The 27,069-nt window shown below is 44.1% G+C and overlaps 1 long non-coding RNA gene across 4 annotated transcripts in view; it reads right to left on the bottom strand.

Moving 5' to 3' along the window:
• Positions 1-487: 487 nt before the first annotated feature.
• LOC137658538 (uncharacterized) overlaps positions 488-27,069 on the bottom strand; it is a 31,660-nt gene continuing 5,078 nt past the window's right edge. For 2 of the 4 annotated variants that reach the window (XR_011047359.1, XR_011047361.1), the window contains exons 2-3: positions 12,178-12,295; positions 488-676 (exon numbers count right to left, since the gene is read on the bottom strand). This is a non-coding gene — a long non-coding RNA (uncharacterized lncRNA). Of the gene's footprint in view, positions 677-12,177; positions 12,296-13,168; positions 13,193-16,489; positions 16,515-27,069 lie in introns of those variants that run through there. The other 2 variants (XR_011047360.1, XR_011047362.1) reach the window with 2 other exon arrangements.

Raw genomic sequence — 27,069 nt, forward strand, 5'->3', positions numbered from 1 at the left:
GCATAAATTTTTAAGGTAAGTTCCAACTTTGCTTATTAAAACATTTGGAATACATAGTAGCAGCATGAATTTTGCTAACCCTTTTAGCCTTTGGATACAATACAAAACAGTTAAATTATTGGCAGCAGGATTATAACCAGTGTACAAGCTACACAAAAATAATTAAAATATCTAAAAAGAATGCAGAACTGTTTTCATTTCATATTGCCTGCAGTTAATGTCATATAGCCTTTAGTTTATTCAAGGCACTTTCAATCGCTATAACCATGCTCAATTGCAGTTATCAGGCCCCATAACTTCCAAAAGGGAAATCTAAAATTATTAATACTTCTTACCTTTAATTTCAACAGTACTATACTTTTCAATAGATCCATTTCATAGGAATTAAGAGAAAAACATTCCTGCAAGCCCTGTATCTTAAATTCTCTGCCAACAATCAAGACATACTAGCCCAGTACCTGAGAAAAGGATAAAAATAACCACCTGCTACTTCGTTAATGTACTAGTTTATTTCAATATCTAACAATCTTGACATTGTGGAACTTCTTTCTTCAAAAGAAATAAATTTTCCATGAACCATGGTGAAATGTCTTCAAACTAAAATGTTCTAATACCTCTGGATAGCTTCACATCAATTACCGTCTGCAATTCAGGAGGCGATGTACAAAAACCCACCCTGGAAAACAAAATAGGCTCTCACTGGCACCAGTACTAAAACTGTTCTGAATAACATTCCATAACAGCTAGGAGGGGTCCCCCCTAAAATAAGTTAAATTACAATAATTTCCACATTTTAGCCTATGGGGAAATTACCTTAAGTGACAATTTCATTAATCACAACTTAAAATCATTCATCAGTCAGGTTGACCCAATTACAGTATGCTCTACACCAGCCTACTTCACCCCATCCCATCTAAGTTTGCAAGGATCATTTATGTTAATTAAGTAACAAAAGTCAGCATCGTGCAATAGTTTGATGCAGTATGGTAAAACTCTCCATTTTATACAGTTTAGCCTAAATACATTAGTCAAGATCAACAAAAAAGTTATTAACTTTCACCAATCAATTTCAGCAAACAAATTTTGAGCGAAGCGAAAAATCTATTTTTGGGTGAGATGGCCATGACGTCCTGATGGAAGGTTCCTTGGGTAGCTAGCTTCCCAAGGGTATATATGACTACAGTGATATTCCCAGAGAATCAAACCATAGGTTTCACAGAATAACTTCTGGCGCGAGTACCCTTAAGATTACTCTCAAGGGTATCGTATATAATCAGGGGACGTATTCTTGACACGCCACATGGCAATCTGCACCCCGAATAGCCTTTACGCTTCAAGGGGGATACTTGGTAGAATTAGAAGGGTAGCCGCAATAGAGGTTACCCTGGTTCCCCTACTACTATCGTATCATAACCGCGCCAACTCCCTCTGGCGGTCATTCCTTGTAGCGTTGAGCATGGTGCTACAGACACAGTAGTTCAGGGAGGGAAACCGTGAAGATCTTTTCATAGAAAAGAAGGATGGGTCCATCAGGATGTCATGGCCATCTCACCCAAAAATAGATTTTTCGCTTCGCTCAAAATCCGTTTTTTGGGCTCAAGCCATGACGTCCTGATGGAAGCATACCAGAGAATGTATCTGGATTTTCATCAGTGCCTTAAGCTTGGGACAATATTTCTATGGCCAAAAGGGCCAATTGAGACAAATTAAGTTACCGTTATCCGTCATTATCACTAAGCATAACATGTTAGTGCTTCCTGCCCCCTGCAGGGAAGTGTCATTTTTAGACGTTAGAATAGGGGCTTCAAGGTAGCATATATTGTATGAACAAACATAAGTATACACTGAGAATACAAACTGTCTCAAGGCTTTTATATATTGCGGAACCAATATCAGCGTCCTCATCCGTTGTTTGTAAGCATACAATGATATGAGAAATACTTACATGAGTAAGTCAAGGAACTCTGGCCTCTTAAACATGCAATTGTTGGGCGAATTAGGACGCAACTGCATCTTAATAGACATTTATTTCTAATAAATGACTACATGCTAAATGAATGTAGCATAAGGAAATTATACAAGAGACAAACAGAAATTAATGTTCCCTTTTTTGAAAGGGGAAATTTGATGAGTGCCACTCTCAGACCAAAGAAAAGCTCTTTTAACAAGACTTTTCTTTATAATTTCTGTTCATGAAATAGTCTAACAACACTGTACTATGTGTACACGGCACTATTGGTATCTATAATTTCACAACTGAGATTCTTTACAGATTTGGTGTTACCATTGCAACACCTATTCAAAGGGAGGTCAAACAAAAAATGCTGACCCCTTCTTTTAATTGATAGTCTCAATCAATTTACTGTTCATCGCAGAGCTAGACGACAGGGTCCAAAATAGCACCTGCCGCCACCACAATGCTTCAATCCATAGACTTGCTTAGCATGGTGTCTGTAAGACACACTGGACAACCTCCGATCAGTAAACGAGCGAAGAGGCTTAAGTCCACACACAGAAAGGTTCAGTGATGAAGCAACTTTTCTCGGATCTTTATCTGCAGGAGTACTGTCAGGATCCGCTCCGCGAATAAGGTAGGTGAGCTTCGCCCTCAGTTATAGGTAGTTTGATCCAAAGTCTTCTTCTGTAAAGAGCAGTTTCTCCTTTAGTCTAAAGTTCTTTGAAGATAGACCTTAGACACTCTAGCAGACCTAGAGAGAGATCTTCCTTCAGAGGGCAGATTCTCCAGGAACCCCACCTCTTAGTGGGTAGGTCGTCCTTAGTGAGAAAGGTTGGATCAGGAGATTGATGCAGTTCTCCCACTTAATGTGGCCCTCATCCCCAGATAGGGCTACTATTTCACTAACACTAGCCCCAGAGGCTATAGCTATAGGGAACAACCCTCATTGTTCACAGGTGAGGCATAATGTAGGTCCTTGTCCAAAGACCATGAGATGGGCTTTAGTGGCGCTGCAGGCCTAAGCCTGCACGTTTTCAGAATCTCATTAAAGATTTCATTCGTCAGATCCATTTAAAGGCATATAGATGAGGTCTAGTCGGGGCTGACTTGCACAGATATTGGTCCATGGATCCAAAGATCCAATCAAGTGACCTCTCTCGCAAAGTCGGCCCTACCCTTGGTGCTTACTCAAGGGTTTATATGGGGACAAGGCCGAAGACCTAGACTTCTCATAGTATCCAAGGATACGCTGCCTCCTTTCTCAAAGGACATCGTGCTGTTGGCCGCCAGACCTTGAATATAGGGGTGGACAGAGAAGGACAGGCAGAAGATCATGAGATTGCTTTCGGTCCCTATTGCTTTACAAGGCAACTTACTTTTCCCAAGAAGACTTTTATTGTCTTCTAGTTTACTAGACTTTTATTCTTCAAGGAATTCTATTTTGCCTTTTGAGATCCCAGTCGTTTTCCTAACCGTTAAGGGCAAGGAATTCATAAGATGAAGAGATCAAGTGTACTGTGATAAATAAAAGGCAGAAAACTTCTGAAACTCCTGGATAATCCTAGGTGCATAGCTAGGACCAGCCTCAGCCTCAATTTCTTCATTACAGGGAACGGGGTGTTCTTGGGCTACCTGGGAGCCAACAGAGCCCCTCTTCCCTGGAAGGGTCTCAGCATGTAGAGGGCCTTCCGGAGGAAATTTGATGGGCTGAACAGGAATTTCTAAGTCCATCACTTCTATTCTAGAGACATGATGTCTTATCTCCACTAGAGGATCCTCGTATGGGGCTATATATCGAGATAGTATCTTGACGCTCGAGATGAAGAGAACAATCTGCAGCTCGGGGACTTTTTCCCATCTGGGAGGGAATGGGTCTGCGTCCGTGTACCATTCCAACTCTATTGGGTTGAACTCGAGAAGAGCATCCGCTGCCACCTTGCAGATCATTTATAAACGAGCTGCTGATAGGCGCCATTCCCTTAAGGAAGGGATGGCTAACATTCCCTAATGAAATGAGATGTCCTTTATCCTCGACAGTTTCGACGCCTCATTATCGCTTCGATGCCCCAGATCAGCCTGAGGTGGTCTGATCTAGGTGGAGTGTTTCTCTCCAACCATTACAGGGCTAAAATGTCCTATGGGCCCGTGGCCTTTGGTCATTGTAGGGTAAGCGAAGAGGGTATGACCATCATTGGTCCAATTAGATCTCTTCGAGCGTTTGATGCGTATCTTTTCCAGCCTCTTAACGCATCTTACAGCTGTGCACATAGCACTGGGTCTGTCATTATCGTGAACTGGAGAGAGTTCAAAACTCCTCCCTGTCAGCGTCATGGAATCCTGACTGATTACAATACTCTCTTGACAGACCTTGCGATCTCCTTTTACATCCCCAAGGGAAAGGAGCGTTAGGGTGACCACAGGTTTCAATGATATTTTAAAAACATTGAAGCCCCTTAGCAGGAGAGAATCGAGACTTCTTGAAGTTATTTTGCATCCCCGATGTTCCGGGGCCGGATCATCTCCATGGATGCTCATAGTAGTTTCGGGTGCTGCCCACCCCAGCCTGTCATCCAGGGCCATTGTTGCCTGAACTCTTTCTAGGCTTGGTTTCACTTGACTATGTGCTAATTCCGTGATGATCCTAGGACAATCTAGTCCGACGAGAATCTTGTCTAGGATATATGTTATCTTCTGTAACTTGGATCCTAGGTAGGAGGGGAGGGGGTGACTGACGAAGTTGCCGATAGACATCTTTCAGGTCTGGCCAGACTGTCAACACCCCTTACTGAATAAGGTCCTTATGTTCAGAAGGATTAACATTCTGAACTTGCCGTTTTTGGAACTTGAGTGGCGCCTGGCGCCAAATCCAGAATGACTTTTCTCGAGTCCTTCACGTGAACACTAAACAGCCTTCCTTGGAAATCGATGGACTCTACTTTCCTTACCGCTAGTATGCTCTAGAGCTCTAAGGTACACCCTTCCAGGGGATTTGGAATGTAGGAAGAGTTGAGGAAAGGATGGTGGAAGTATGTCCATTTCCATTCTAGTCTCATCTTGGTTAGGCCTTGGACCCAAGGATCAAAGGTCCAGCGATCCAGGAGGAACTTCCCTCCTACCAGAAGCGTCTGTTTGCTTCGCATGATCAGAAGGTGTAAATGTCTGACCGTCTGTGGAACAACTGTCATTGTAACTGTGGGATGCTGTTCAACATCCCAAGGAGAACTAAGAAACCTTCCCGTCCTCCTTTTAGGTCATACCTGACCGCTTGTCTATATCAGCTTCTCAGTGTTTCACTGTAATAGAAGATTCCTTTCTATTGTATAAAGCTTAGGATAAGTATGCTGGAAAATAGGAGAGACATGTGTGTGAATCCTTCCAGCCAACTGCTGCTGCCCTCCTAATTATTGATTCTAGGGCATCCCCTTTTTAAGAAGGGCCCGATGGAAGATTCTAGCCCATAAGGATAGAGTAGCATAAGCAGCACCTACATCCAGGGAATTAATAACGAGAATCAAAGAGGCTGATGAAGAGTCAGCGTAAGGAAAAAAGGGGGAGGAAGTGTGTCCCCCAAATCAGGTAGTCTCAGCAAGAGATTGTGCTCAGAAGCACAGCGTACTGGAAAACCATTCTATTGTATGGTTATGTACCAAATATTTCTGTCTGATATGGTCCTATACTACCGATGTACAGGGTATTGTATACACCTATACAACTGGCATATTACCGTCAAGGTTAGTACTTGGGGGTAAGTTAACTGGCACAGTACTTCAGTACCAATATGGCTAGCAGTTATACGGCATGTCAGCGACTTGTCGGCTGTCAGCGGGTCGCTGACAGAAGTCACACCATCCTAGCCAGTATTCGATGTGACTGGGTAGTGGTGAAAACTATACGCATAGTCAGCAGCCCTCTGAACCATTGGCGACCCCTCGGGCTGTCGGCAGTCCGCCGGTTATCGGCGGGCTGCCGATTGAAGGCATACCAACTCGGCTATTGACTGGGCGGTGACCAAGGGGGCACACTGCCGGCCCTCGGTGGCGGAGTCAGATGTGACAGTGAATCAATGACCGCCGTCGTTATCACCACAAGGTGTGGCCTGATTGTAACGTGTCTGCCTGGTGTTTGCCAGTCGGGGGTTAGAGTCTTGCTCAGATTCATTAGTGCCGTTAGTATCTGCAACCTTACCATCCTTGTGAGGTAAGGTTGGGGGGTTTGGGGGAGCTTGAAGACCTTAAAACCTTTAAAAGGAACACTAAATTGCCAGTTATCGCAATGAACATGTGAAATCTTTGGTTCAATTTCCGTAGAGTTTCCAAATTTTTGCAAGTTCGCAACTGAACCGCATTCTTGTGATAAATTCTGAAACCAAACCAACCGTAGTTCGACGGCTTGAGACTGCCATCGTGTATGCACTGGCAGCGAGGGGGGGGGGTTTTACCCCCATCCTCACTACCTCTCCTCAAACTGGAGTGGAGAAAGGATTGATAGGGATGTCCTTTAGGAAGCTGTAAAATAGGTAGGTATGGTTTCGGAGAGATTTTAGAAATCTCACACCCAAATGTGTAAATGTTAAGAGCTGTAAACTAGATTCTATTAACTTGGGTTTTTCGAGACCTTCGACAGTAAGGTCTGGCCTACTTACAGGTCAGAGGGTCACAGACGGGGTTGGGGATTTGGAAATAATATTGCTGGGGGCATGAACCTGCATGTATTATGTCCGTGAAAATACTCACTCTTATGACTGGAAAAGACTGCGATGCATCATCTGGTGTCCCTCCTGTAAGGAAAGGAGTATTCAATTATCACACTGATAAACAATTTGCAAAAATCATCTTTTGACAAAAATAGCTAAGGACAGAAAGCTATAAAGAGATAGTGGGAGACAAACCCGTGTATCACCTGCGAGCCAATGCTGTTACCTCCCCTCGGTATTAAGATAAGGAAATTCCTCCAACTGGGGAATTCCCGGTTAAAAAGGGGGTCAAACACCTAGGTGTAAGGAAGTGTACAAAGCATTGTCCCCCCTTATACTTAATACTGTGAAGTAAGGAGGACTAATTTCACAATCAGAGTATCGAAGGAATGCCATTCTTTCGATATAGGAGCGGTACCAGCAGAAGCTCGCACAAGGGTACCCAAGATATGTTGATTAAAAAAGATAAAAGACATTTGTGTATCCCAACCAATCTATTAGCTGTGACCTCCCTTACAATATTAAATCTGGGAGTTTCCTGATCAGGGAAACTCAGGGATAGGGGCTCTCCCCTTTAAGGGTTAGAGGTGTCACACCACAAGCCCTTTAGGAAATTTAATATTGTAGGGTAGGAAACCGATTTCAAATCAGAATATTGACGAAATTATATTCTATCAAGATAGGATTGGGTTCAGCAAATACCTGGGCAGGGATACCCAAGATATATTGGAAATAACTACTAGTATAATATATACGTTAATTTTCCATCTGCCGTATATACTAAACTGCAAATATACTTACTACCTTTATAGACATATACTATAGTTCAGTCAGCATGTTGCCAGATTAGCTAGCTCTTGCCGGAGCATCTAGCATGCTAGTTAAGAGAGAAAGCATGGAGTGAAGGCTATCTATTACTGTGTATACAGTAATAAGGATGTAAAAGTCCAATTTTACTGCCTTTCTCCGATAAGGTTCAAATGGAAGGGGAGAATGTAACATTCAGGCTTCCATCTAGCCACAGTACTATTGCCGGCTTACCACTGTAGGCCAGCCTCCGGCAGCACTAGTACAGTCGGCATGCTACCGACTGAGTCGGTACCTATCTGTGCCGGTCTACTGCCGGCCAGAGCAACACACCGACAACAGAAGTTGTGGCCAGCAGTTCAAGGGAGAACTGGAGAACCTTGACAAAAGGGACCTCCCACCCACAGCCGTCATGGCCGCCGGAAGCCGTCAGCTGAGGAGAGGGGGTCTGGCCGGCTCCGGCAACCCACCGGCAATGGTAAGGTTGCAGGACGCCGGCTCAGGAAAGAATGGCTCGGCCATCGTAAAAGAACGGGGGGGGGGGGAAGGGTCCTATATGAGGTATGGGAGGGGCCGGCAATGTTGCCTTACCTACACACCTTGAAGAAACACTTCAGTACTGGCACAACCCCAAGCGGTAGGAGAATCTTCTATTCTCCAGCTAAGGAGGTGCTAATAAAGTTAAGGGGACGGCAGTCCATACCGTTCCTCTCAACAAGGGAGGAACAGAGTTACAATGCCGGCGCCATCCTAGGCCACAAGAGTATACTACTCTACAGCCTAGGGTCTGCGAGCATAGGACTAGTCTAATAGACCACAGGGAGAAGGTGGCGGCATCATGCAACCACTTCAGGTGTAATCTAGGGAGGGCTAGCCTCCCATGCCGGCAGCTCAGCTGGCAGGGGAATGCTATCACCATGCCGACCGACTGCCGACAAAACTTGCCATCTGCTGTTAAGGGATGAGACAGAAAAACTAGGCTAGTCATGCCTGAATTCTAAATTCAAACCCGACGCAGAGTTGTAGCCTAAGGCTACTCTCAGAGGGAAGAGAGATTACCCATAAATCTCTATTAGAGACTAGTAACGGCTAATATAATTCCAGGAGATATCAATCTCCAAAGAATGATAACCGAAACACAAGGGTAACCGGGGAAATGTCGAAAGTATATGTTGTCTAGGTTGGGATACCTAGACAAGGCGAGATCTGTTTTACCCAAAATCACCAAAACTGACATACGATCGACACAAAAAGGGAAAATTATGCATATCTCTTTACAATATAAAATGCCTAAATAGCTTCATAATAACAATTAATGCTTTTAAAACCGGGAATGTCGTTCTGCTAACTAAACACATGCCCAATGAACGATGGCGACACCGGTGACCGGCGTAGATCCAAACAATAATTACACTAATACATTGTGAGGCTGGAACTAAAATACATAAAGAATAAATACTCAACTTTCTGGATGGAGAAAGAAGTCGTAGAAAGCATAAAGATTCCTAGAAATCGATTGAAAATGTCAGATCAACAGGGAACACCACCATAGCGAGTCTCTACAAAAAAGGAATAACCGCCAGAGGGAGTTGGCGCGGTTATGATACGATAGTAGTAGGGGAACCAGGGTAACCTCTATTGCGGCTACCCTTCTAATTCTGCCACGTATCCCCCTCAAAGCGTTAAGGCTATTCGGGGTGCAGATTGCCATGTGGCGTGTCAAGAATACGTCCCGATTATATAAGATACCCTTGAGTGTAATCTTAAGGGTACTCGCGCCAGAAGTTAGAATTCTGTGAAACCTTTGGTTTGATTCTCTGGGAATATCACTGTAGTCATATACCCTTGGGAAGCTACCTAAGGAACCTTCCATCAGGACGTCATGACTTGAGCCCATAAAAGCCACTACAATTCTTCGGAACAATAACAGAAAATTCTGCATTACGAGTTATTTTCAAAACCTCAAATTATTCCTATATCAATTCTATAGTTGCACAAAAAACGGATTTTGAGCGAAGCGAAAAATCTATTTTTGGGCTCAAGCCATGGCGTCCTGATGGAGGGTTCCTGTTTGGTAGCTTCCTTGGGTATAAGACTACTAAGATATTCCCAGAGAATTTAACCACAGGTTATCACAGAATTCTAACTTCTGGAGCGAGTATCTCAAAGGTTTCCCTTTAAGACATCGTAATACAACAGGGGACACGCATGTCTGAACGTGCCACATAGCTATCTCCACCCCGAACAGAGTTAATGCTTCGGTGTGTAAGGGCTGAGAATAGCTGGGAGCCGTTCCACAGCTAATCTCACTCGTGGCTACTACTGATACTCGAGACGTAAACAAACGGACGCCATTGCTCTAATGACGTCACGCCCGTCTTTATCCTTTGTTTAGTAGCTGCCCTACTTAGACGGATTTTCCCTTGTGTTATCTTTATCGCTTTGCATCTTCGCTATGTCGTTACCTTCAGCCTCGCCTTCTTCTGGAAAGTTGAGTACAAGGTTCCAGTATTGTTTAATTAAGCTCTGGCCGTAAAGTAAATATTATTTTGCGAAATAATTGATGTTTTGTGGCAGAGCTGTGCCTCTACCGGACCCGCCATTTTATGGCGTCGTTGTTGTTTTGCATGTCTTATTTAGTTAGCCACAACAACGCTTCCGGCATTATATACTAATCGAATACATTAGTTTATTTAGTCTTCATAGCTAGGAACTTTTATATCGTGTTTAGACGCTTTTTATCGGTCATCGATTGACCTCATACCAGTCGGCTACTATAGCCCCCAGGCCAGGAGCCTACATACAAGTGTTCATGCATGATTTATTAGTGATCCTAGACTAAGTTATGAAGATAGTGGCATTATTATTTTACAATACTTTTGACAGTGATGCAAATGTTTTCGCCTTCAGGGACCATATAGGGGATAGGCTAGTCAGTGATTCTTTCTAGCCTAACCTAATATTAGGACCCCTATATGCTTCCTTCATCCCCTGCCTTGGCATTCCCTCTATTTAGCCTTGATCCCTTTTCTGAGTTAAGGGATTAATTGTCTAATAGAGTATATATCGCCTCTCTGTCCTCCCTAAAGGAATGAACCCCCTTTAGGGCTGCGTCTGAGAGTGAGGTTAGGCTAGCCTACCTCTATGGCTAGGATAGTCTATGACTTTCCTGCGATAGCGATATGTCTTCTTCCTTGCCTAGTTCAGGACTTTTAGCCCTGTTCTAGGTCGGGTTAGGAAGGTTTCTCTGTTCCATGCTAAAACGGTACTCTTGCACCGTTTTAGCCGATCAGCCTGATCTTAGGTTAGGGAGTGTCCTCCCTTCCCTTAGTGGCCGCTCTGGTACAGAAACCCTTCCTGGGAAGACTTCTCTCTTCTCCCTCCCCACCTATCTCTTGTATAGCCTAGCCTATGCTTAGGTTAGTTTATACTCATCTGTCCCCTGTCCTACAACTCCTCCTTAGGGTGGAAGAGTAGGGCTACCCGAGCTTCCTTGTGCAGTCCACTCTGGTACATATACCCTCATAGTGTCCTATAAGGTTAGTTACTAGTATAGTTCTGCATATGGGAGTCTCCCCCCCCCCCCCTCTTGGGTGTTCCCTAGCCCTCCCTTGGGCTACCTAGCTCCCGGTCCCTAGTGACCCCTGCTCATGGATGTTAGAGCATGCCTCTATCATGGGTACACCCTCTCAGGGAGGGGGAGGGATGTCTGGAACCCTGACGGTACTTCCTGCATCCCTTCCCCCCTCCCCCTGTCTCTCTTTCTATCTGGGTGCCGGTCTCTTGCCGCCTCTACTGTCGGCAATACCTGCCTCCTATTTGGTGACTTCCCTACCCTTGCCGCCAGCCCCCCGTGTACCGAGGGACTGCCGGCTGCCGCCGGCTACCACCGGCGGCTCTCCTACTCCTATCTAATCGTCCGCTTGCCGGTCGATCACCGGAGTGCCGGCATATACTGCCGGCAACCCGATACTGCCTTTACCATCCTTATCCCAGTCACCAACCTGGCATCCTCCGACTGCCGGAGCCGCCGCTTCCTGCCGGCGTGCCGCCGTTGTGCCGGCGGCCGCCATCCTGGTATTTAACTGACTTTTGAAAATCGTCTGTTCTAATGCCAGAACCTATGCTGGAGCGAGCTCCGGCATGCCGGCGGCTTGCCGGATGCCCCGGAGGCGTCAAGAATACTTGCACCCCCTTACTGTAGCTATCATAAGACTAGGATAGCCCTATATCGCAAACAGATAAGCTGCTTCCGCTATTAAGATCAGTACCTAGTACTGCTCTATTAGTGATCATGCTGTCTCTTTGCATTCTTCTATTTCCAGCAGGCTATGTGCATCTTAGCGCGGCTGGTTGCCAGAAGCAGTTACCCTTTAATGAGGCCTTCTGGCTCTTTACTGGGAACCGAATGAATTCGATCCCAATCTTGTCCTTGGTTTTCCATGGAATTCCAAAATACTAGGAATTCTAGGAAACTATATCCAATGATCTGTTTCTTTGAAAGTATTATTAAGACAAAGTAATGTGCAAGTTCATCAAGTCTCCTGGCAGTCTGAGGCTTTTGCTCAAAATAGGGAAATTCCAAGCTTATAAGCAACACCATAGAAGCTATGCTTCTGATACTTTTAAAGTCGCCCATTTTTAAATCAACTACGGTAATATTGGAGGCAATGAATTTATACATTATAACGTGGAACTCTTAAAATATGATTAAATTTACCTTTTAAATTCCATGCAATTCATCAGATGTTTGGTTCCATCACAGTCAATAGTAACGTTGTCTTCAAAATATCAATTGGTCTCCCATTTCCTCCTGAATTAGAAGAATCTTTAAACCCCTGCAAAGACATACCAGATTAAGAGAGATTCAACAGAGATTGTCAAAATATTTTAAATTTACATCTGTAGGATAGACAAACTCTCAAAAAGAAAATATATTTGGATGAGAAAATTTGAGTCGAAGTAGGCAACAGCTATCAAACAAAATCACCATTCACCTTCCATAAAATACAAAACTATCCTAGTTGGAGCAACCAAAAGCCTGGGTAAGGGAAGCAGCCATGTATCGTAACAAAATGGACACTAAGAAACTGGTGAAATAATTAGTATCTACAAGATTTCAATCTTTCTGTATTCAAGCGTGTTCATGGAAGAATACTTCCTGATGAGTCAGTGTATGAACAGAGCTCTGGCTTTAGAAAAAAATACTTTTCCCAACTGCATTAAAGTTACTCAGAAGGAAAAGTAAATAAAAATTAACAAAAAATTAATGCAAATATATGTCCAAGACTTGAATTTAATTTTCTTTATATAAAACTAAACATGTTAGCTATTAATACTGTATACTTCATGCATATTTCCAATTAATTTTAACTACTCGCATAGCTATCAAATCATTCACTGAAAACTAGTACAAAGATATTTTTATACACAGCTGACTAAGACTAAATGAGATGCCCATACCTTCACTTCACCTTTGCATTTGAAAAGATTAGTTTCACCACTTAGAACTATGATAAAATTCAAATTTCATGATGGCTTGAAGAAATTGAAAACAAGAAAGGTTCTACATAATAAAAACGCCATTAAAGAATACCGTAGGGTAGGATAAAATTTCATAAGCTTTACAAGTAAAGACTGTCGGGCAACTCGACCAACTTCGTATTTAGATTAGACAAATTAATGTGGGCTAAACAACCCATAACTTTTACCTGCAAGTAATATTCAACGGGTCAAACTAAAGGCAGAAACTGGCTATCAGGTCAAACTAATGGCGGAAACTGAAATAAAAGGCGCGCGTATTATATAAGATGCAATATGGGACGGACTAACAAGTTAAGCATTGGAAAATTAACCAGAAGAAAACCTAGTACCAATAGCTAAGGGAACTGCCAGTTTAAAAATTTATGAAATACAAACGTTTTGCAAGTACCTTATGTATTAAAATTTAAAGGGGTGGAATTTTACTAATTCTCTAGAGGTACTATACATAAGCTGCTTTCCTAGTCCTGTCTAAAACCCTGTCTCCTTCAGGACCTATGCAAGATTTGTCATATGCCATGTAAATCCACATTATCAAAGCAATTAAAGAAAATTTACTTTAAGGCTAGGTTACATATTCAGCACTTCAAAAGTCTTAGGAGTTGCATACCGTAATTCAAAACTTTAGAACCTACATAAGAGGTACATCTTTGCTCTAATAACTAACCAATTTAACTATTGCAGTGTCATCACTTGGCTACACGACATTTAACAATTTACTGATAAATGATTGAATAAAACTCAAAATTAAGAATAAGGTAATATGATGTACCTAAGCTGTTCAAAGTGCTTGTACTTTCAGCTTGAGGAAGCCTTAACATTTTAACGATGTTAAGGAAAATATTACACTAGACTGATAGCCAAACATTTTCTAAAATCGGATTACATATGTAATAAACTAAAAATTTATGACCAAGGCAAAATACACCACTTTAAGCCAGTCATAAAATACTTCTTGCAAAGCAATCGTGTTTAACACCAAATATACAGTCTATACTTAAGAAGTTTAGAAAAAATATAGTTTGATACGCAAACTATATACATCCAGCATTTTCTAGCAGTGATTTTGGACTGGATTATGAATTTTAGGTAAGAGGCAAAAGTAATCTTGCTAACATTAAAATATCCAATCTCCAATCCTTATTTTTCTTGCGGGCAATCAGACCCGTAATCAGCTTCATCCCGCATGCGTACAGGCTATGCCGGATTTTGTTTTACTTTTACGCGATATAAAATTGTCTATTAAAATTGAATTTTTGGGAGACATTGAATTAAGCAGCACCCCACTACCCCTCTGCCCTTAAAACACCAATAAGCTTCAGAACAACAATTTATTACTTACAGTTTTGCCTGCCTTTATTGTCAGATTCTCTTTTCCTCACTGATTATATATGGTCATTGAACAAGTTATGGGAAAAATTATGCTGTGTAACATGACTACCAATTTTAATAAAATTACTGTAGAAATAACTTTCCTACCTAATTTTATACTAATGAAGATTAACAAAGCCTTAGTTGAAATTTTCAAAACGTATAACTTAATTTCCTAGATTTTAGCACAACCATACCATTGGTTTGGAAATTTATCGTACATAGATTCCATAAGGACAAAACTCAAATTTAGGCTTGTCGGACAAGTTTAGGTGGTGATGTGGGAGGACAATGAGTAGCTAAGCCGCTAAGGTGCGGACGTGTTTTGCAAAGGTCCGTTCAACACTCACTCCCAGTCGTGTTTTAGCCTTTAGTTTCTCAGAATATCATTGAAAATATATTAACCTTAGAGAAACCCAAGTGATAAACAGTACACTGTCTGTTCCTAACTATTTCTGCCTCCTATGTAAAACCAGGGAGGGAGACCAGAAAAAAATGGATAGGATGTGACTGCAATAGATTATATGATAATAGATTCTATGATAAGAAATGTGTACAGTATATAGCGACAGGCATCACTGATGATGAACGAAAAAACCTAGATTGGTTATGCCCCCACTGCGTAGGAGAAGCCAGACAAACCAATTTATATATATCAAAATATAAGGAAGATGTGATTAAGATGAAAAGCCTTGAGCGAACGAGACGCGAAAATCTCCGAATTATTTAAACAAACTTGCGGACCTTAGCGCGCACGCAGAAAAACACATTTGCCGCCAAATTTTAGGAAAAAAATCTGTTGGTAATTGAATCAACAAATACAACTAAAATTACTGAAAGAAATGCTAGGTTGAACAGGTACTAAAGACATTCCTATACTTGACACTAGGTCAACTACGAATGGAAATGTAAACTTTTCAAACAAAATGATCAGAGGAGGCTGCAAACAAAATTCAGACATTGGTTGCCGGCACTGAAACAAAAAATAAAGTCTGAAAACAAACCAAAAATTATATGCAGTGCATGCAATGATGTAGTAAATGCTTTGATTCAAATAAATTGTTGCCTGGACCAATTCCAAAATATAGAAGAGAAGATAAGTACTGTAGTCCTGAAGAAAAATGCTTCAGGTGGAACTACCAACTATGTGCTAAAATGTGATCCTGACGTTCGGAGGGCTATTCATGATAATAGGGACAACGTTTCGTTACGATGGGGTACTTACAACATACATGATAGGTACCATGTGATCACATGATACCACTGTCAAGAGGTATGGACATCTTGAACAATGATAAAGTCTGCGGGAAATGTTCGGGAAAACGTTCCACCAAGAGTAATTTGCAAGTGTCAAAGTATTACCTCCACAAAGTTAAACAAACCAAGTGACCACATAGTAAATTCTAGAGAATGGTACGCCTATGACTGAATTGAAAAGACATGCAGAAAATTCTGACCATGGTTACTAAGGATGTCAAACTGTGGCTATGTAAATATACAATCTGTAGGTAATACGACTATTCAAATTAGAGAATTGATAAACTAGAAATATTTGTACATAAGCATTATCTGAAACATTGTTATGTAACGTGGACAAGGCAAAGATCACAATGACACCCTCCACACTCCACCTTTCACATACTGGAGAATGTACGTCTGGTGGGGGTGTGACATTCATAAAAGTTACTCAAATCTCAAAATGAAGACATTAAGGCTTTCAAGAGGAAACTGACGACTTATTTCATGAGTTATGACAGTGATGATTCATCAGTAAATGAACAATACGTGATATGAATCTTTAAATACTCTGAACAAACAAGGTAAAGCGACAGTGGAAGTCCTGTAGAGTGGGATTCCCCTACTGTATGGGACTGGTAAAGCAGCCATCTAAGTAAAAGTAAGAATAGCCAGATTTTCTGCACAACATTTATACCCAGGTACTCGCCATCAACACTTCAGCCATAGCCTCGAAGATACTAATCAAATCAATGACAAAAGGCACTTTCAAACACTTGGCAAAGACATGCTGCAGGCATATTAGCAAAACAGTAATTTATCTCTTCAGATGGTCACCTATGACAAATACAGTAACCGCAACTAAAATCTCAATTATATCTTACTAAATCTTTCATTAAAATCTTCCATCGGAAAGTTTCATTCGCCCTTGTCACAAAACCGCAGATGTTTAGTTCTGACACGTTGTGTGAGACTATCATCTTAAGCCCCAAATACACTGTCAAATATAATTGTACAATATCCGTGTTTGTGAAAGCATATCCTTTGAGAGTGGGTGTGATTGAGTGTTCATAAACATTCAGTTACACCCACTCACAAAGGATGTGCTTGCACAAACACCTTTATGCAAGAGGTAACCTTTCTACAAGCTAATCTATTTGCTTTAGTTTGGGAACCTTAATTTCTAGTTTCAGGATTCCCTCTACTGAAGTCAGGAATCCTCGCTTTAAGCATAAAAGCCACCAGCGAATGGATACTACTCAGGGAGAAGTAGCCTACCCTTGAACAATGGAAAATCTTACTTGAGCAATGCAATGCTGATGACCCATATTGACTATTCGAAATTAGTGTGAATCGTGCAATAGGAGGAAGAATGTTCAGTTATGCTGCACCGAGACACTCCAACGACCTTCCACTCGATGTCAAGAATAGCAAAAATGTGGCAGATTTCAAGAAAAACCTGAAGACTTACCTTTTTAGAAAGTTATAATAGTGACCTGAAAACTATTAAGCCTGAATACAAATGCTAGCGAAATAACTGATAATGATACAGAGCAAAATATTAACTGGAAAGAAATTATTTTCACACACCAAGGCCCGCCTGAACAGACCTTTAGTGTCTGATGGAGGGCGAGAAATAAACCCGTAAAAATAAAAGTAAAGTAATCCCAAGACGAAGTATTCATGGACGAGAGTCGAAACTTGGGAGCTGGGACCTCAGGAAATGCTGGCCTATTTAGATTAATCTGATATAGAAAAAAAAGGGGGGGAGTGGGCTCCAAGTTTTTTTTTTTGGGGCTCAAGCCATGGCGTCCTGATGGAAGGTTCCTTTTGGTAGCTTCCTTGGGTATAAAACTACTAAGATATTCCCAGAGAATTTAACCACAGGTTATCACAGAATTCTAACTTCTGGAGCGAGTATCCCAAAGGTTTCCCTTTGAGACATCGTATATCAACAGGGGACGCATGTCTGAACGCGCCACATAGCTATCTTCACCCCGAACAGAGTTAATGCTTCGGTGTGTAAGGGTTGAGAATAGCTGGGAGCCGCTCCACAGCCAATCTCACTCGTGGCTACTACTGATACTCGAGACGTAAACAAACGGGCGCCATTGCTCAAATGACGTCACGCCCGTCTTCATCCTTTGTTTAGTAGCTGCCCTACTTAGACGGATTTTCCCTGTGCTTCATTTATCGATTTGCATCTACGTTATGTCGCAACCTTCAGCCTCACCATCTTCTGGAAAGTTGAGTACAAGGTTCCAGTATTGTTTAGTTAAGCTCTGGCCGTAAAGTAAATATTACTTTCCGAGATAATTGCTGTTTTGTGGCAGAGCTGTGCCTCTACCGGACCCGCCATTTTATGGCGTCGTTGTTGTTATGCATGCCTTATTTAGTTAGCCACAACAACGCTTCCGGCCTTATTTACTAATCGAATACATTAGTTTATTTAGTCTTCATAGCTAGGAACTTTTATATCGTGTTTCGACGCTTTTTATCGGTCATCGATTGACCTCATAACAGTCGGCTACTATAGCCCCCAGGCCAGAGCGCCTGTACATAAGTGTTCATGCATGATTTTATTAGTGATCCTAGGCTAAGCTATGAAGATAGTGGCATTATTTTACAATACTTTCGACCGTGATGCAATGTTTTTTCGCCTTCAGGGACCATATAGGGGATAGGTTAGTTAGTGTCTCTTTCTAACCTAACCTACTTGTAGGACCCCTATATGCTTCCTTCATCCCCTGCCTTGGCATTCCCTCTAATTAGCCTTGATTCCCTTTCTGAGTAAAGGGATCAAGTGTCTAATGGAGTATTTATCGCCTCTCAGTCCTCCCTATGGGAATGAACCCCCCTTAGGGTTGCGTCCGAGAGTGAGGTTAGGCTAGCCCTACCTCTATGGCTAGGATTAGTCTGACTATCCTGCGATAACGATATGTCTTCTACCTTTCCTAGTTCAGGACTATTAGCCCTGATCTAGGTTAGGTTAGGAAGGTTTCTCTGTTCCCTGCTGAAACTGTACCCATGCACCGTTTCAGCCGGTCTGCCTTATCTTAGGTTAGGGAGTGTCCTCCCTTTCCCTAGTGGCCGCTCTGGTACAGAAACCCTTCCTTGGAAGACTTCTCTCTACTCCCCTCCCCACCTATCTCTTGTATAGCCTAGCCTATGCTTAGGTTAGTCTATACCCATCTGTCCCCTGTCCTACAACTCCTCCTTAGGGTGGAGTAGTAGGGCTACCCGAGCTTCCCTGTGCAGTCCGCTCTGGTACATATACCCTTCATAGTGTCCTATGGGGTTAGTCTCTAGATGTGTTCTGCATATGGGGGGCTCCCCTCTTTGGGTGTCCCCTAGCCCTCCCTTGGGCTACCTAGCTCCCGGTCCTCAGTGACCCCTGCTCCTGGATGATTGAGCCTGTCTCTATCATGGGTACACCCTCTCGGGGGGGGATGTCTGGAGTCCATGACTGAACTTCCTGCATCCCTCCCCCCCCCCCTGTCTCTCTCACTATCCGGGTGCTGGTCTCTTGCCGCCTCCACTGTCGGCGATACCCGCCTCCTACCTTGGTGACTCTCCCTACCCTTGCCGACAGCCCCCTGTGTGCCGGGGGACTGCCGACTGCCGCCGGCTCCTACCGGCGGCTCTCCTCCCTCCTAGCTTGTCGTCCGCTCGCCGGTCGGCCGCCGGAGTGCCGGCATCTATTGCCGGCAACCCGGTGCCGCTATAACATTGTCCCAGTCACCAAACCGGCATCCTCCGACTGCCGGAGCCGCCGCTCCCCCGCCGGCGTGCCGCCGTTGTACCGGCGGCCGCCACCCTGGTATACCCTTGACTTACATATTGTCTGTCTTAATGCTAGAAACTCTGTCGGAGCGACCTCCGGCATGCCGGCGGCTTGCCGGAAACCTCCGGAGGCGTCAAGAATACTTGCACCCCCTTCTTCTAGCTATCATATGATACTGATAGCCCTATACCGCAAACAGATGGGCTGTTTCCACTATTAAGATCAATACCTTGGTACTGTTCTGTTAGGGATCATGCTGTCTCTTTGCATTCTTCTAAATTCCAGCATGCTGCGTGCATCTTAGCACGGCTAGTTGCCGGAAGCAGTTACCTTAAAAGGAGGCCCTCTAGCCTCTAGTTTGGGACCGAATGATCTCGGTCCCAATCTTACCCTTGGTTTTTCCACGGAATTCCATTGCCCTATGGAACCCTAAGGAATACTATCCGGTGCCTTCGGTCTCTCGGATTATCCAAGGACAAAGCTTACGGTAACCAGCCGGGCGGGATGCATGGAGTATGTTCTCCTTTACTATTTCAATCTCTATGCATCACACCCTTCATTAAGTTAAAATTAATAATTAATATTAACTTAGTTTAAGAGCCATTCTTATGACTCCCCCATACTCATTTTCTCTTTCTTCCACAGGAGGAGCAGATGAAGTGTGACTTCGCCTTCTGCGCTGTGAAACGCCCGCAGTTTTACGGGCATACGGCTTGCAGGACTCACGCCCCTTGTGCCGACAAGAAAGGGGATCTGAAGTTTTGGAATCCACTGAACTGTACGGTCTGCCAGGCTCACCTAGTTGAAGCCTTCCATAACCCTCCCTCAGCGGAGGTCAGAGACATTTCTCGTGAAAAGCTACGCAAGTGGGTGCGTGGCTTCCAGAAAAATGCCACCGGACCTTACCTGGCCACCGAAGAATTGAGGTCACTTCTGTTCCCTAAGGCCTCCCCTGATTCAGTGGTACCCAAAGACGTGATTCCCATTGTCCAACTTACAGTGGAACCTGATGTTGTCATGGCTCAGTCCATGCATGAGTGCCGCCTGGATTCCGAAGATGACGAACAGATGTCGGATGTCTCGGAAGACACGGAGAAGACGCTTATGGCTCAAGGAGCCGAAGATGACGAAGACAAGGTGGAATACGCCGAGTCGGAGCAAGAGGTCGCTCCTCCTTCCATCCCCGCTCCTACTCCTACACCGACGGAAGTGTCTATTCCGTCTACCTCCTCGACCCCGGATCCCTCTTCTTCCACTCAAGAAATGATCCGACTGATTAGAGCCGTCATGGACGACAGGTTGAAGGAGAATCAGGAGTTCATCAGGTCCATGATGGGATCCAGAGAACCGAAGAGGATTTCGGTTAAGGATCTCCCCGCTTGCTCACATGCCAACCCGTGGAGGTATGCTGAGCATATGGTTATCGCGACCGGCAGGATCTTCGTCAGCGATAAGATCGGCACGGTCCCCTTGGAAGACGTGGATTTTTCCCAAACTTTGAGGCCTACCCGGACTGTTACGTCCGTCTGCGTTCTGAACCTGCCTCGAAGGAAGAGACCGAACCGAAGGAAGAGATAGTGTTCGATCTCGCAAAGGCCCAGGCTATGCTAGCCACTACATTCAAGAGTAGGGGCTTTACCTGCTCTAAGCTTCTGGCCCTGAGCAAGAAGCACCCTACTTATGTCGCACCTGAAAGTGCGATTCTTCCATTCCTGGAAAAGGCCTTAGCTGCGTGCCTTAAAGCTGCGGAAGAAGGGAAAGCCTGCCCTGCACTGGAGGAGTGCAGACCCTTCTCCATAGTAACTCCCCCTGACGCTCGACACTGGAAGGATGTCCAGCATACTTTCGTCGTGGGAAAGCTAGATCCTGACGTCGCCGGACGTCAGTTTAATGAAGACCTCCCTAAGCTCAACGATCACCTCCTTCGTCGGGAACAAGATACGAAGGAGAGGCTCGCAGCATCCTTATCTCATCAAGTCCAACTTGAAATTATGGCCTGTGACACCAGAGTACCAGACCACTACATGGTACTCTCCAAATCCCACCTGATGACCGTGATGAAGGACTTGTACCACTTCATAAAGGCTCGGAGAGCCTGTCGTGAATTCGTGTTTGCAGGTGCCACCGTGAAACACGAACCCCGGAGGCTGATTTCCTCCAACATCTGGGGTAAACACCTCTTTCCTTCTGACCTCGTGAAGGAAATCACCGACAGAGCCGCCACGGAGAATAGGAACCTTCTCCACAAGTGAGGCATGTCCAGGAAAAGGAAACCCTCTCAGGACGACGGACCTCAACCTAAGAGGAAATCCCAAAAACAGAAACCCCAGCAACGTCAACAAAGACGTCAGTTTCCGGGACCCGCTACCTCCCAAGTGGTTGCCCAACCACAACAGACCTTTCAATTGGTCCCCCAACCGGTGTTGTCACAGTCACCGGTCTTCACCCCTGCTTTCGAGCAACAGTCAACTACCTTTCGTCCCAAAGGTAGAGGCTCATACAGAGGTGCAAGCAAAGACGCTTCTCGCCGTCCCTCCAGAGGCAGAGGAGGAAAGGGAGCTAGCGGCCGAGGCAGCAAGCCCTCGGGACACCAGAAGCAATGAAGTGCTTCCGGTGGGAGGAAGACTCCGCCAATTCCAGGATCGTTGGACCTTCGATCCCTGGGCACACAGCATCGTCAAGAAGGGTCTAGGCTGGAGTTGGACTCAACCACCCCCAATCTTCCAGCAATTCTTCCAACAATCAACCACTCTTCTGGAAGAATATGTCCTAGATCTCTTGAACAAGAAGGTGATAAGGAAGGTAAAGTCCACCAGGTTCCAAGGGAGACTGTTTTGTGTCCCCAAGAAAGACTCAGACAAACTCAGAGTCATTCTGGACTTATCCCCCCTCAACAAGTTCATAGCGAACGACAAGTTCAAGATGCTGACTCTTCAACAGATAAGGACCCTTCTGCCTCGAGGTTCTTACACGGTCTCCATAGACCTGGCGGATGCCTACTGGCACGTTCCAATGAACCACCACGCTTCCTCCTACCTAGGATTTCGACTCCAAAGGAAAAGCTACGCCTTCCGGGCCATGCCCTTCGGCCTCAACGTGGCCCCTCGGATCTTCACAAAACTGGCGGATGCCATAGTACAACAGCTCCGCCTACGAAACGTCCAGGTGATGGCCTACCTCGACGACTGGCTAGTCTGGGCTCCATCGCCCGAAGATTGTGTAAAATCTTGCAACAAAGTCACCCAGTACCTAGAACACCTGGGATTCAAGATCAACGAGAAAAAATCTCGCCTCTCTCCAGCTCAGAAGTTCCAGTGGTTGGGAATCCACTGGAACCTTCAGTCACACCGCCTTTCCATCCCCCAGAAGAAAAGGAAGGAAATAGCAGGGTCTGTCAAGCGACTGCTGAAATCCAAACGCATTTCAAGACGCCAGCAGGAACGAGTTCTAGGCTCTCTACAGTTCGCCTCAAGTGACAAACCCAGTGCTTCGCGCACAGCTAAAGGATGCCGCGGGAGTCTGGAGACGTTCGGCATCCATCGCTCGAAGAGACCTCAAGAGACGGCTTCCAAACAGACTGCGACTTCTCCTAAAGCCGTGGTCAGAAGCTAAGGCCCTGAAAAGGTCCATTCCTCTCCAACACCCTCCTCCATCACTCAACATCCACACGGACGCTTCGCTGGAGGGTTGGGGAGGTCACTCCCACCAAAAACAGGCTCAAGGCACCTGGTCTCCCCTGTTCAAGACGTTCCACATAAACATCTTGGAGGCCATGGCGGTCCTTCTAACCCTAAAGAAGTTATCCCCGCCTCCCTCGATCCACATCCGTCTAACCCTAGACAACTCGGTGGTAGTTCGTTGTCTCAATCGCCAAGGCTCAAGATCGCCCCAGATAAATCAGGTGCTTCTCCCAATCTTCCGTCTGGCAGAGAAGAAGAAGTGGCACCTGTCTGCAGTTCACCTACAAGGATTCCGCAACGTGACAGCGGATGCTCTATCTCGGACAAACCCGATAGAGTCGGAATGGTCTCTAGACGCAAGATCGTTCTCCTTCATCTCTCACCAAGTCCCAGAACTTCAGATAGATCTCTTTGCAACGAGCGACAACAATCAACTTCCTCGGTACGTGGCCCCGTACGAGGACCCCAAAGCAGAAGCAGTGGATGCCATGTCACTGGATTGGAACAGATGGTCCAAGATCTACCTGTTCCCCCCACCAACCTTCTGTTGAAAGTCCTCTCCAAACTGAGAACCTTCAAAGGGACAGCGGCCCTAGTGGCTCCCAAGTGGCCTCGGAGCAACTGGTACCCCCCTGGTCCTGGAGCTGCAGCCCAAGCTGATCCCTCTCCCGGGCCCAGTTCTCTCTCAACAAGTACAGAAGTCGACTGTCTTCGCTTCATCATCGAAAATCAAGGACCTTCATCTCATGATTTTCTCTCCCTAGCCGCAAAGAAGAGGTTTGGGATCTCGAAGAAAAGTCTGGACTTCCTAGAGGAATACAAGACCGAATCCACAAGACGGCAATATGAATCATCCTGGAGGAAATGGGTCTCCTTCGTCTAGACAAAAAATCCTAAAGAAATCACGATTGATTTCTGCATGTCCTTCTTTATTCACCTTCATGGACAGGGATTAGCAGCCAATACGATATCAACCTGCAAATCGGCCTTGACCAGACCAATTCTATATGCTTTCCAAATTGATCTGTCCAGCGACATCTTCAACAAACTACCGAAAGCATGTGCTCGCCTACGCCCAGCACCCCCACCGAAACCGATCTCCTGGTCACTAGACAAGGTGCTCCATTTCGCCTCCGACTTGGACAATGATTCATGCCCTCTCAAGGATCTGACTCAGAAAGTTATATTTCTCTTTGCTCTCGCTTCAGGAGCTCGAGTCAGCGAAATAGTGGCATTATCAAGAGAGGATGGACACATCCTGTTTACCGATACAGGAGAAGTTACCCTCTCCCCTGATCCGACGTTTCTCGCCAAAAATGAATTACCCACCAAAAGATGGGGCCCTTGGAGAATATGCCCCCTGAAGGAGGATGCCTCTCTATGTCCAGTAGAGAGCCTCAAGGTCTATCTTCGCAGAACTTCAAATTTTGGTGGAGGCCAACTCTTCAAAGGAGAAACATCGGGCAGCGACCTGTCACTGAAACAATTAAGAGCGAAAATCACCTACTTCATTCGCAGAGCGGATCCGAACAGTACACCCGCTGGTCATGATCCTAGAAAAGTGGCATCATCTCTGAATTTCTTTCAGAGTATGGACTTTGAAAGCCTTAAAAACTTCACGGGTTGGAAGTCCTCGCGAGTTTTCTTTAAACATTATGCGAAACAAGTGCACGAAGTCAAACATTTTGTGGTAGCCGCAGGTAGTGTTATGAAACCTGCACCTAACTCTGCGTAGAACAGCGAGTTACTTGGGACTAACTCTTCGGGTGCCTATGTTGACCCTCGAGCGATTCATAGTGATGTCGAAAACACTTAGTGCTTTTATAACTGTTCTTATCCCAGGTGAAATGTCATAGTTGTCACACAAGTGCCGCATGCCCTGAGCATGATGTGTTTTTTAATCAAAGACTTGCGTTCCTCGAGAACGAGTGCCTACTAATAAATTTGAAATTCCTTTTCAGATTCTAGAGCAAGTCTTTATTACTATGTGCATTATAATTACTGTAAATGAACTTTACTTATTGCTGTAAATTATTTAATTTCTGCATTTGTGAAATAAAATTTCTATTTTATTACCTGTGCGTCTCAATCAGCTCCTACTTACTATGAAATACATGCCTGTCATAGTTTTATTATCCCCCCTTTTCCTTATGGTTATGAAGAAATTAAGATGCTAACTCTTAATTTATATTCACTCTGATTATGTAAGGTTCCAACACGAATACTTACTTTTAATACCAGGGAGATGAACCATCACTCTCAATACACAGTGCCCAACCACCACTGGTCTAATTTTCAGAATGTTCCTATACAAATACCAAACATTCGGCTTCATCTCCAAGTTCTTCAAGTTCTTCTATCAGGATGAATAGCCCTTCAATACCACTTTGACGTTGGCATGGCCCATGGGAACTTCACTGCCAAGGGGGGCAGGATGCTTCTTCCCTATGGTCCTTTATCAAAGATTACTATGCTGTTTTGTCAATGCCTTGGCACTTACTATTAGGGGAAAATCTACCACGATACATTGATTCTCTGGTATTCTTCCATCAGGACGCCATGGCTTGAGCCCAAAAAAACGGATTTTGAGCGAAGCGAAAAATCTATTTTTGGGTGAGATAGCCATGGCGTCCTGATGGACCCTCCCTGCTACTTCGTCCAGTTTTAGATCCCACCCTGTTCTACTGTATCATGGTGATGGGCAAGCAACTGGCTTCAGGATGAAGACGGGCGTGACGTCATTTGAGCAATGGCGCCCGTTTGTTTACGTCTCGAGTATCAGTAGTAGCCACGAGTGAGATTGGCTGTGGAGCGGCTCCCAGCTATTCTCAACCCTTACACACCGAAGCATTAACTCTGTTCGGGGTGAAGATAGCTATGTGGCGCGTTCAGACATGCGTCCCCTGTTGATATACGATGTCTCAAAGGGAAACCTTTGGGATACTTGCTCCAGAAGTTAGAATTCTGTGATAACCTGTGGTTAAATTCTCTGGGAATATCTTAGTAGTTTTATACCCAAGGAAGCTACCAAAAAGGAACCTTCCATCAGGACGCCATGGCTATCTCACCCAAAAATAGATTTTTCGCTTCGCTCAAAATCCGTTTATTATGCAGGAAGTGACGAAGGCTTTGTACCGTGAGCATTGCGATTAAAATTGTGTTACCTTGCTTAGATTAAAAACACAAAGTTCAAAATGTAGTTAGGAACTTAGCAAGCGTTCCTTAATGCTACTAATAAATAAGCAACATGGCCTCATTTATAACCAAGACTCATTTAAATGACCAACAAGGTCCTCATTTAAATGACCATGCACTCGTTTAAATAACCACCAGGGCTCTCCAAAAAACGCAACAAATGCCAAATTTTACTAATTGGTTTTAAATTACTGACTACGATATCAGCGCCACAAAATTTATATGTACGAAAATTTATTAGAGCGCTTATCACTATTTTAATAAAATACTTAGTCTACCTCCATATCACTGCATTTCAAATTTAAAAAATTTCTGGGACTAAGCGAAGACTAACCCCTAATTCTGATATCTACCAGAAATTAAAAATTAGGAAAACAACAAAAGCAGATGACCACATGGCGCCATAATGGCAAAAATACATTCAAGAAAATAGTGTCTTTTCGCAAGATACAATAAAATCCCAATGGACGCCAGCTGAGAAAAAAAACTTGTGTACTAGGGCATAGCTACAACTTATCTAGTAGAAAATCAGTTTTATTAAACCTATATAACAGTAACACTATCTGGAAAAAGTATCACAAACTGTTCGCCTTGCCTTCATCTTAAAATATTGAAGTTCCATGAACATTACTCCCGAATTACTTAAGCACTTTCACCACAACCCCCATGTGAACCTTCTGCCTCAACTTTGTCGTAAATATTAAATTTACGAGAATTGTTATTGGGGATAATAGAACATTCAGCACTTGCAAAATTACAGTTTTGGCTGTTCAATAACCACTAATGGCCAAGATTGTGTATTTTT

The sequence above is a fragment of the Palaemon carinicauda genome, chromosome 19 (genome assembly GCF_036898095.1).
Source record: "Palaemon carinicauda isolate YSFRI2023 chromosome 19, ASM3689809v2, whole genome shotgun sequence".
In the NCBI taxonomy this organism is placed as follows: domain Eukaryota; kingdom Metazoa; phylum Arthropoda; class Malacostraca; order Decapoda; family Palaemonidae; genus Palaemon; species Palaemon carinicauda.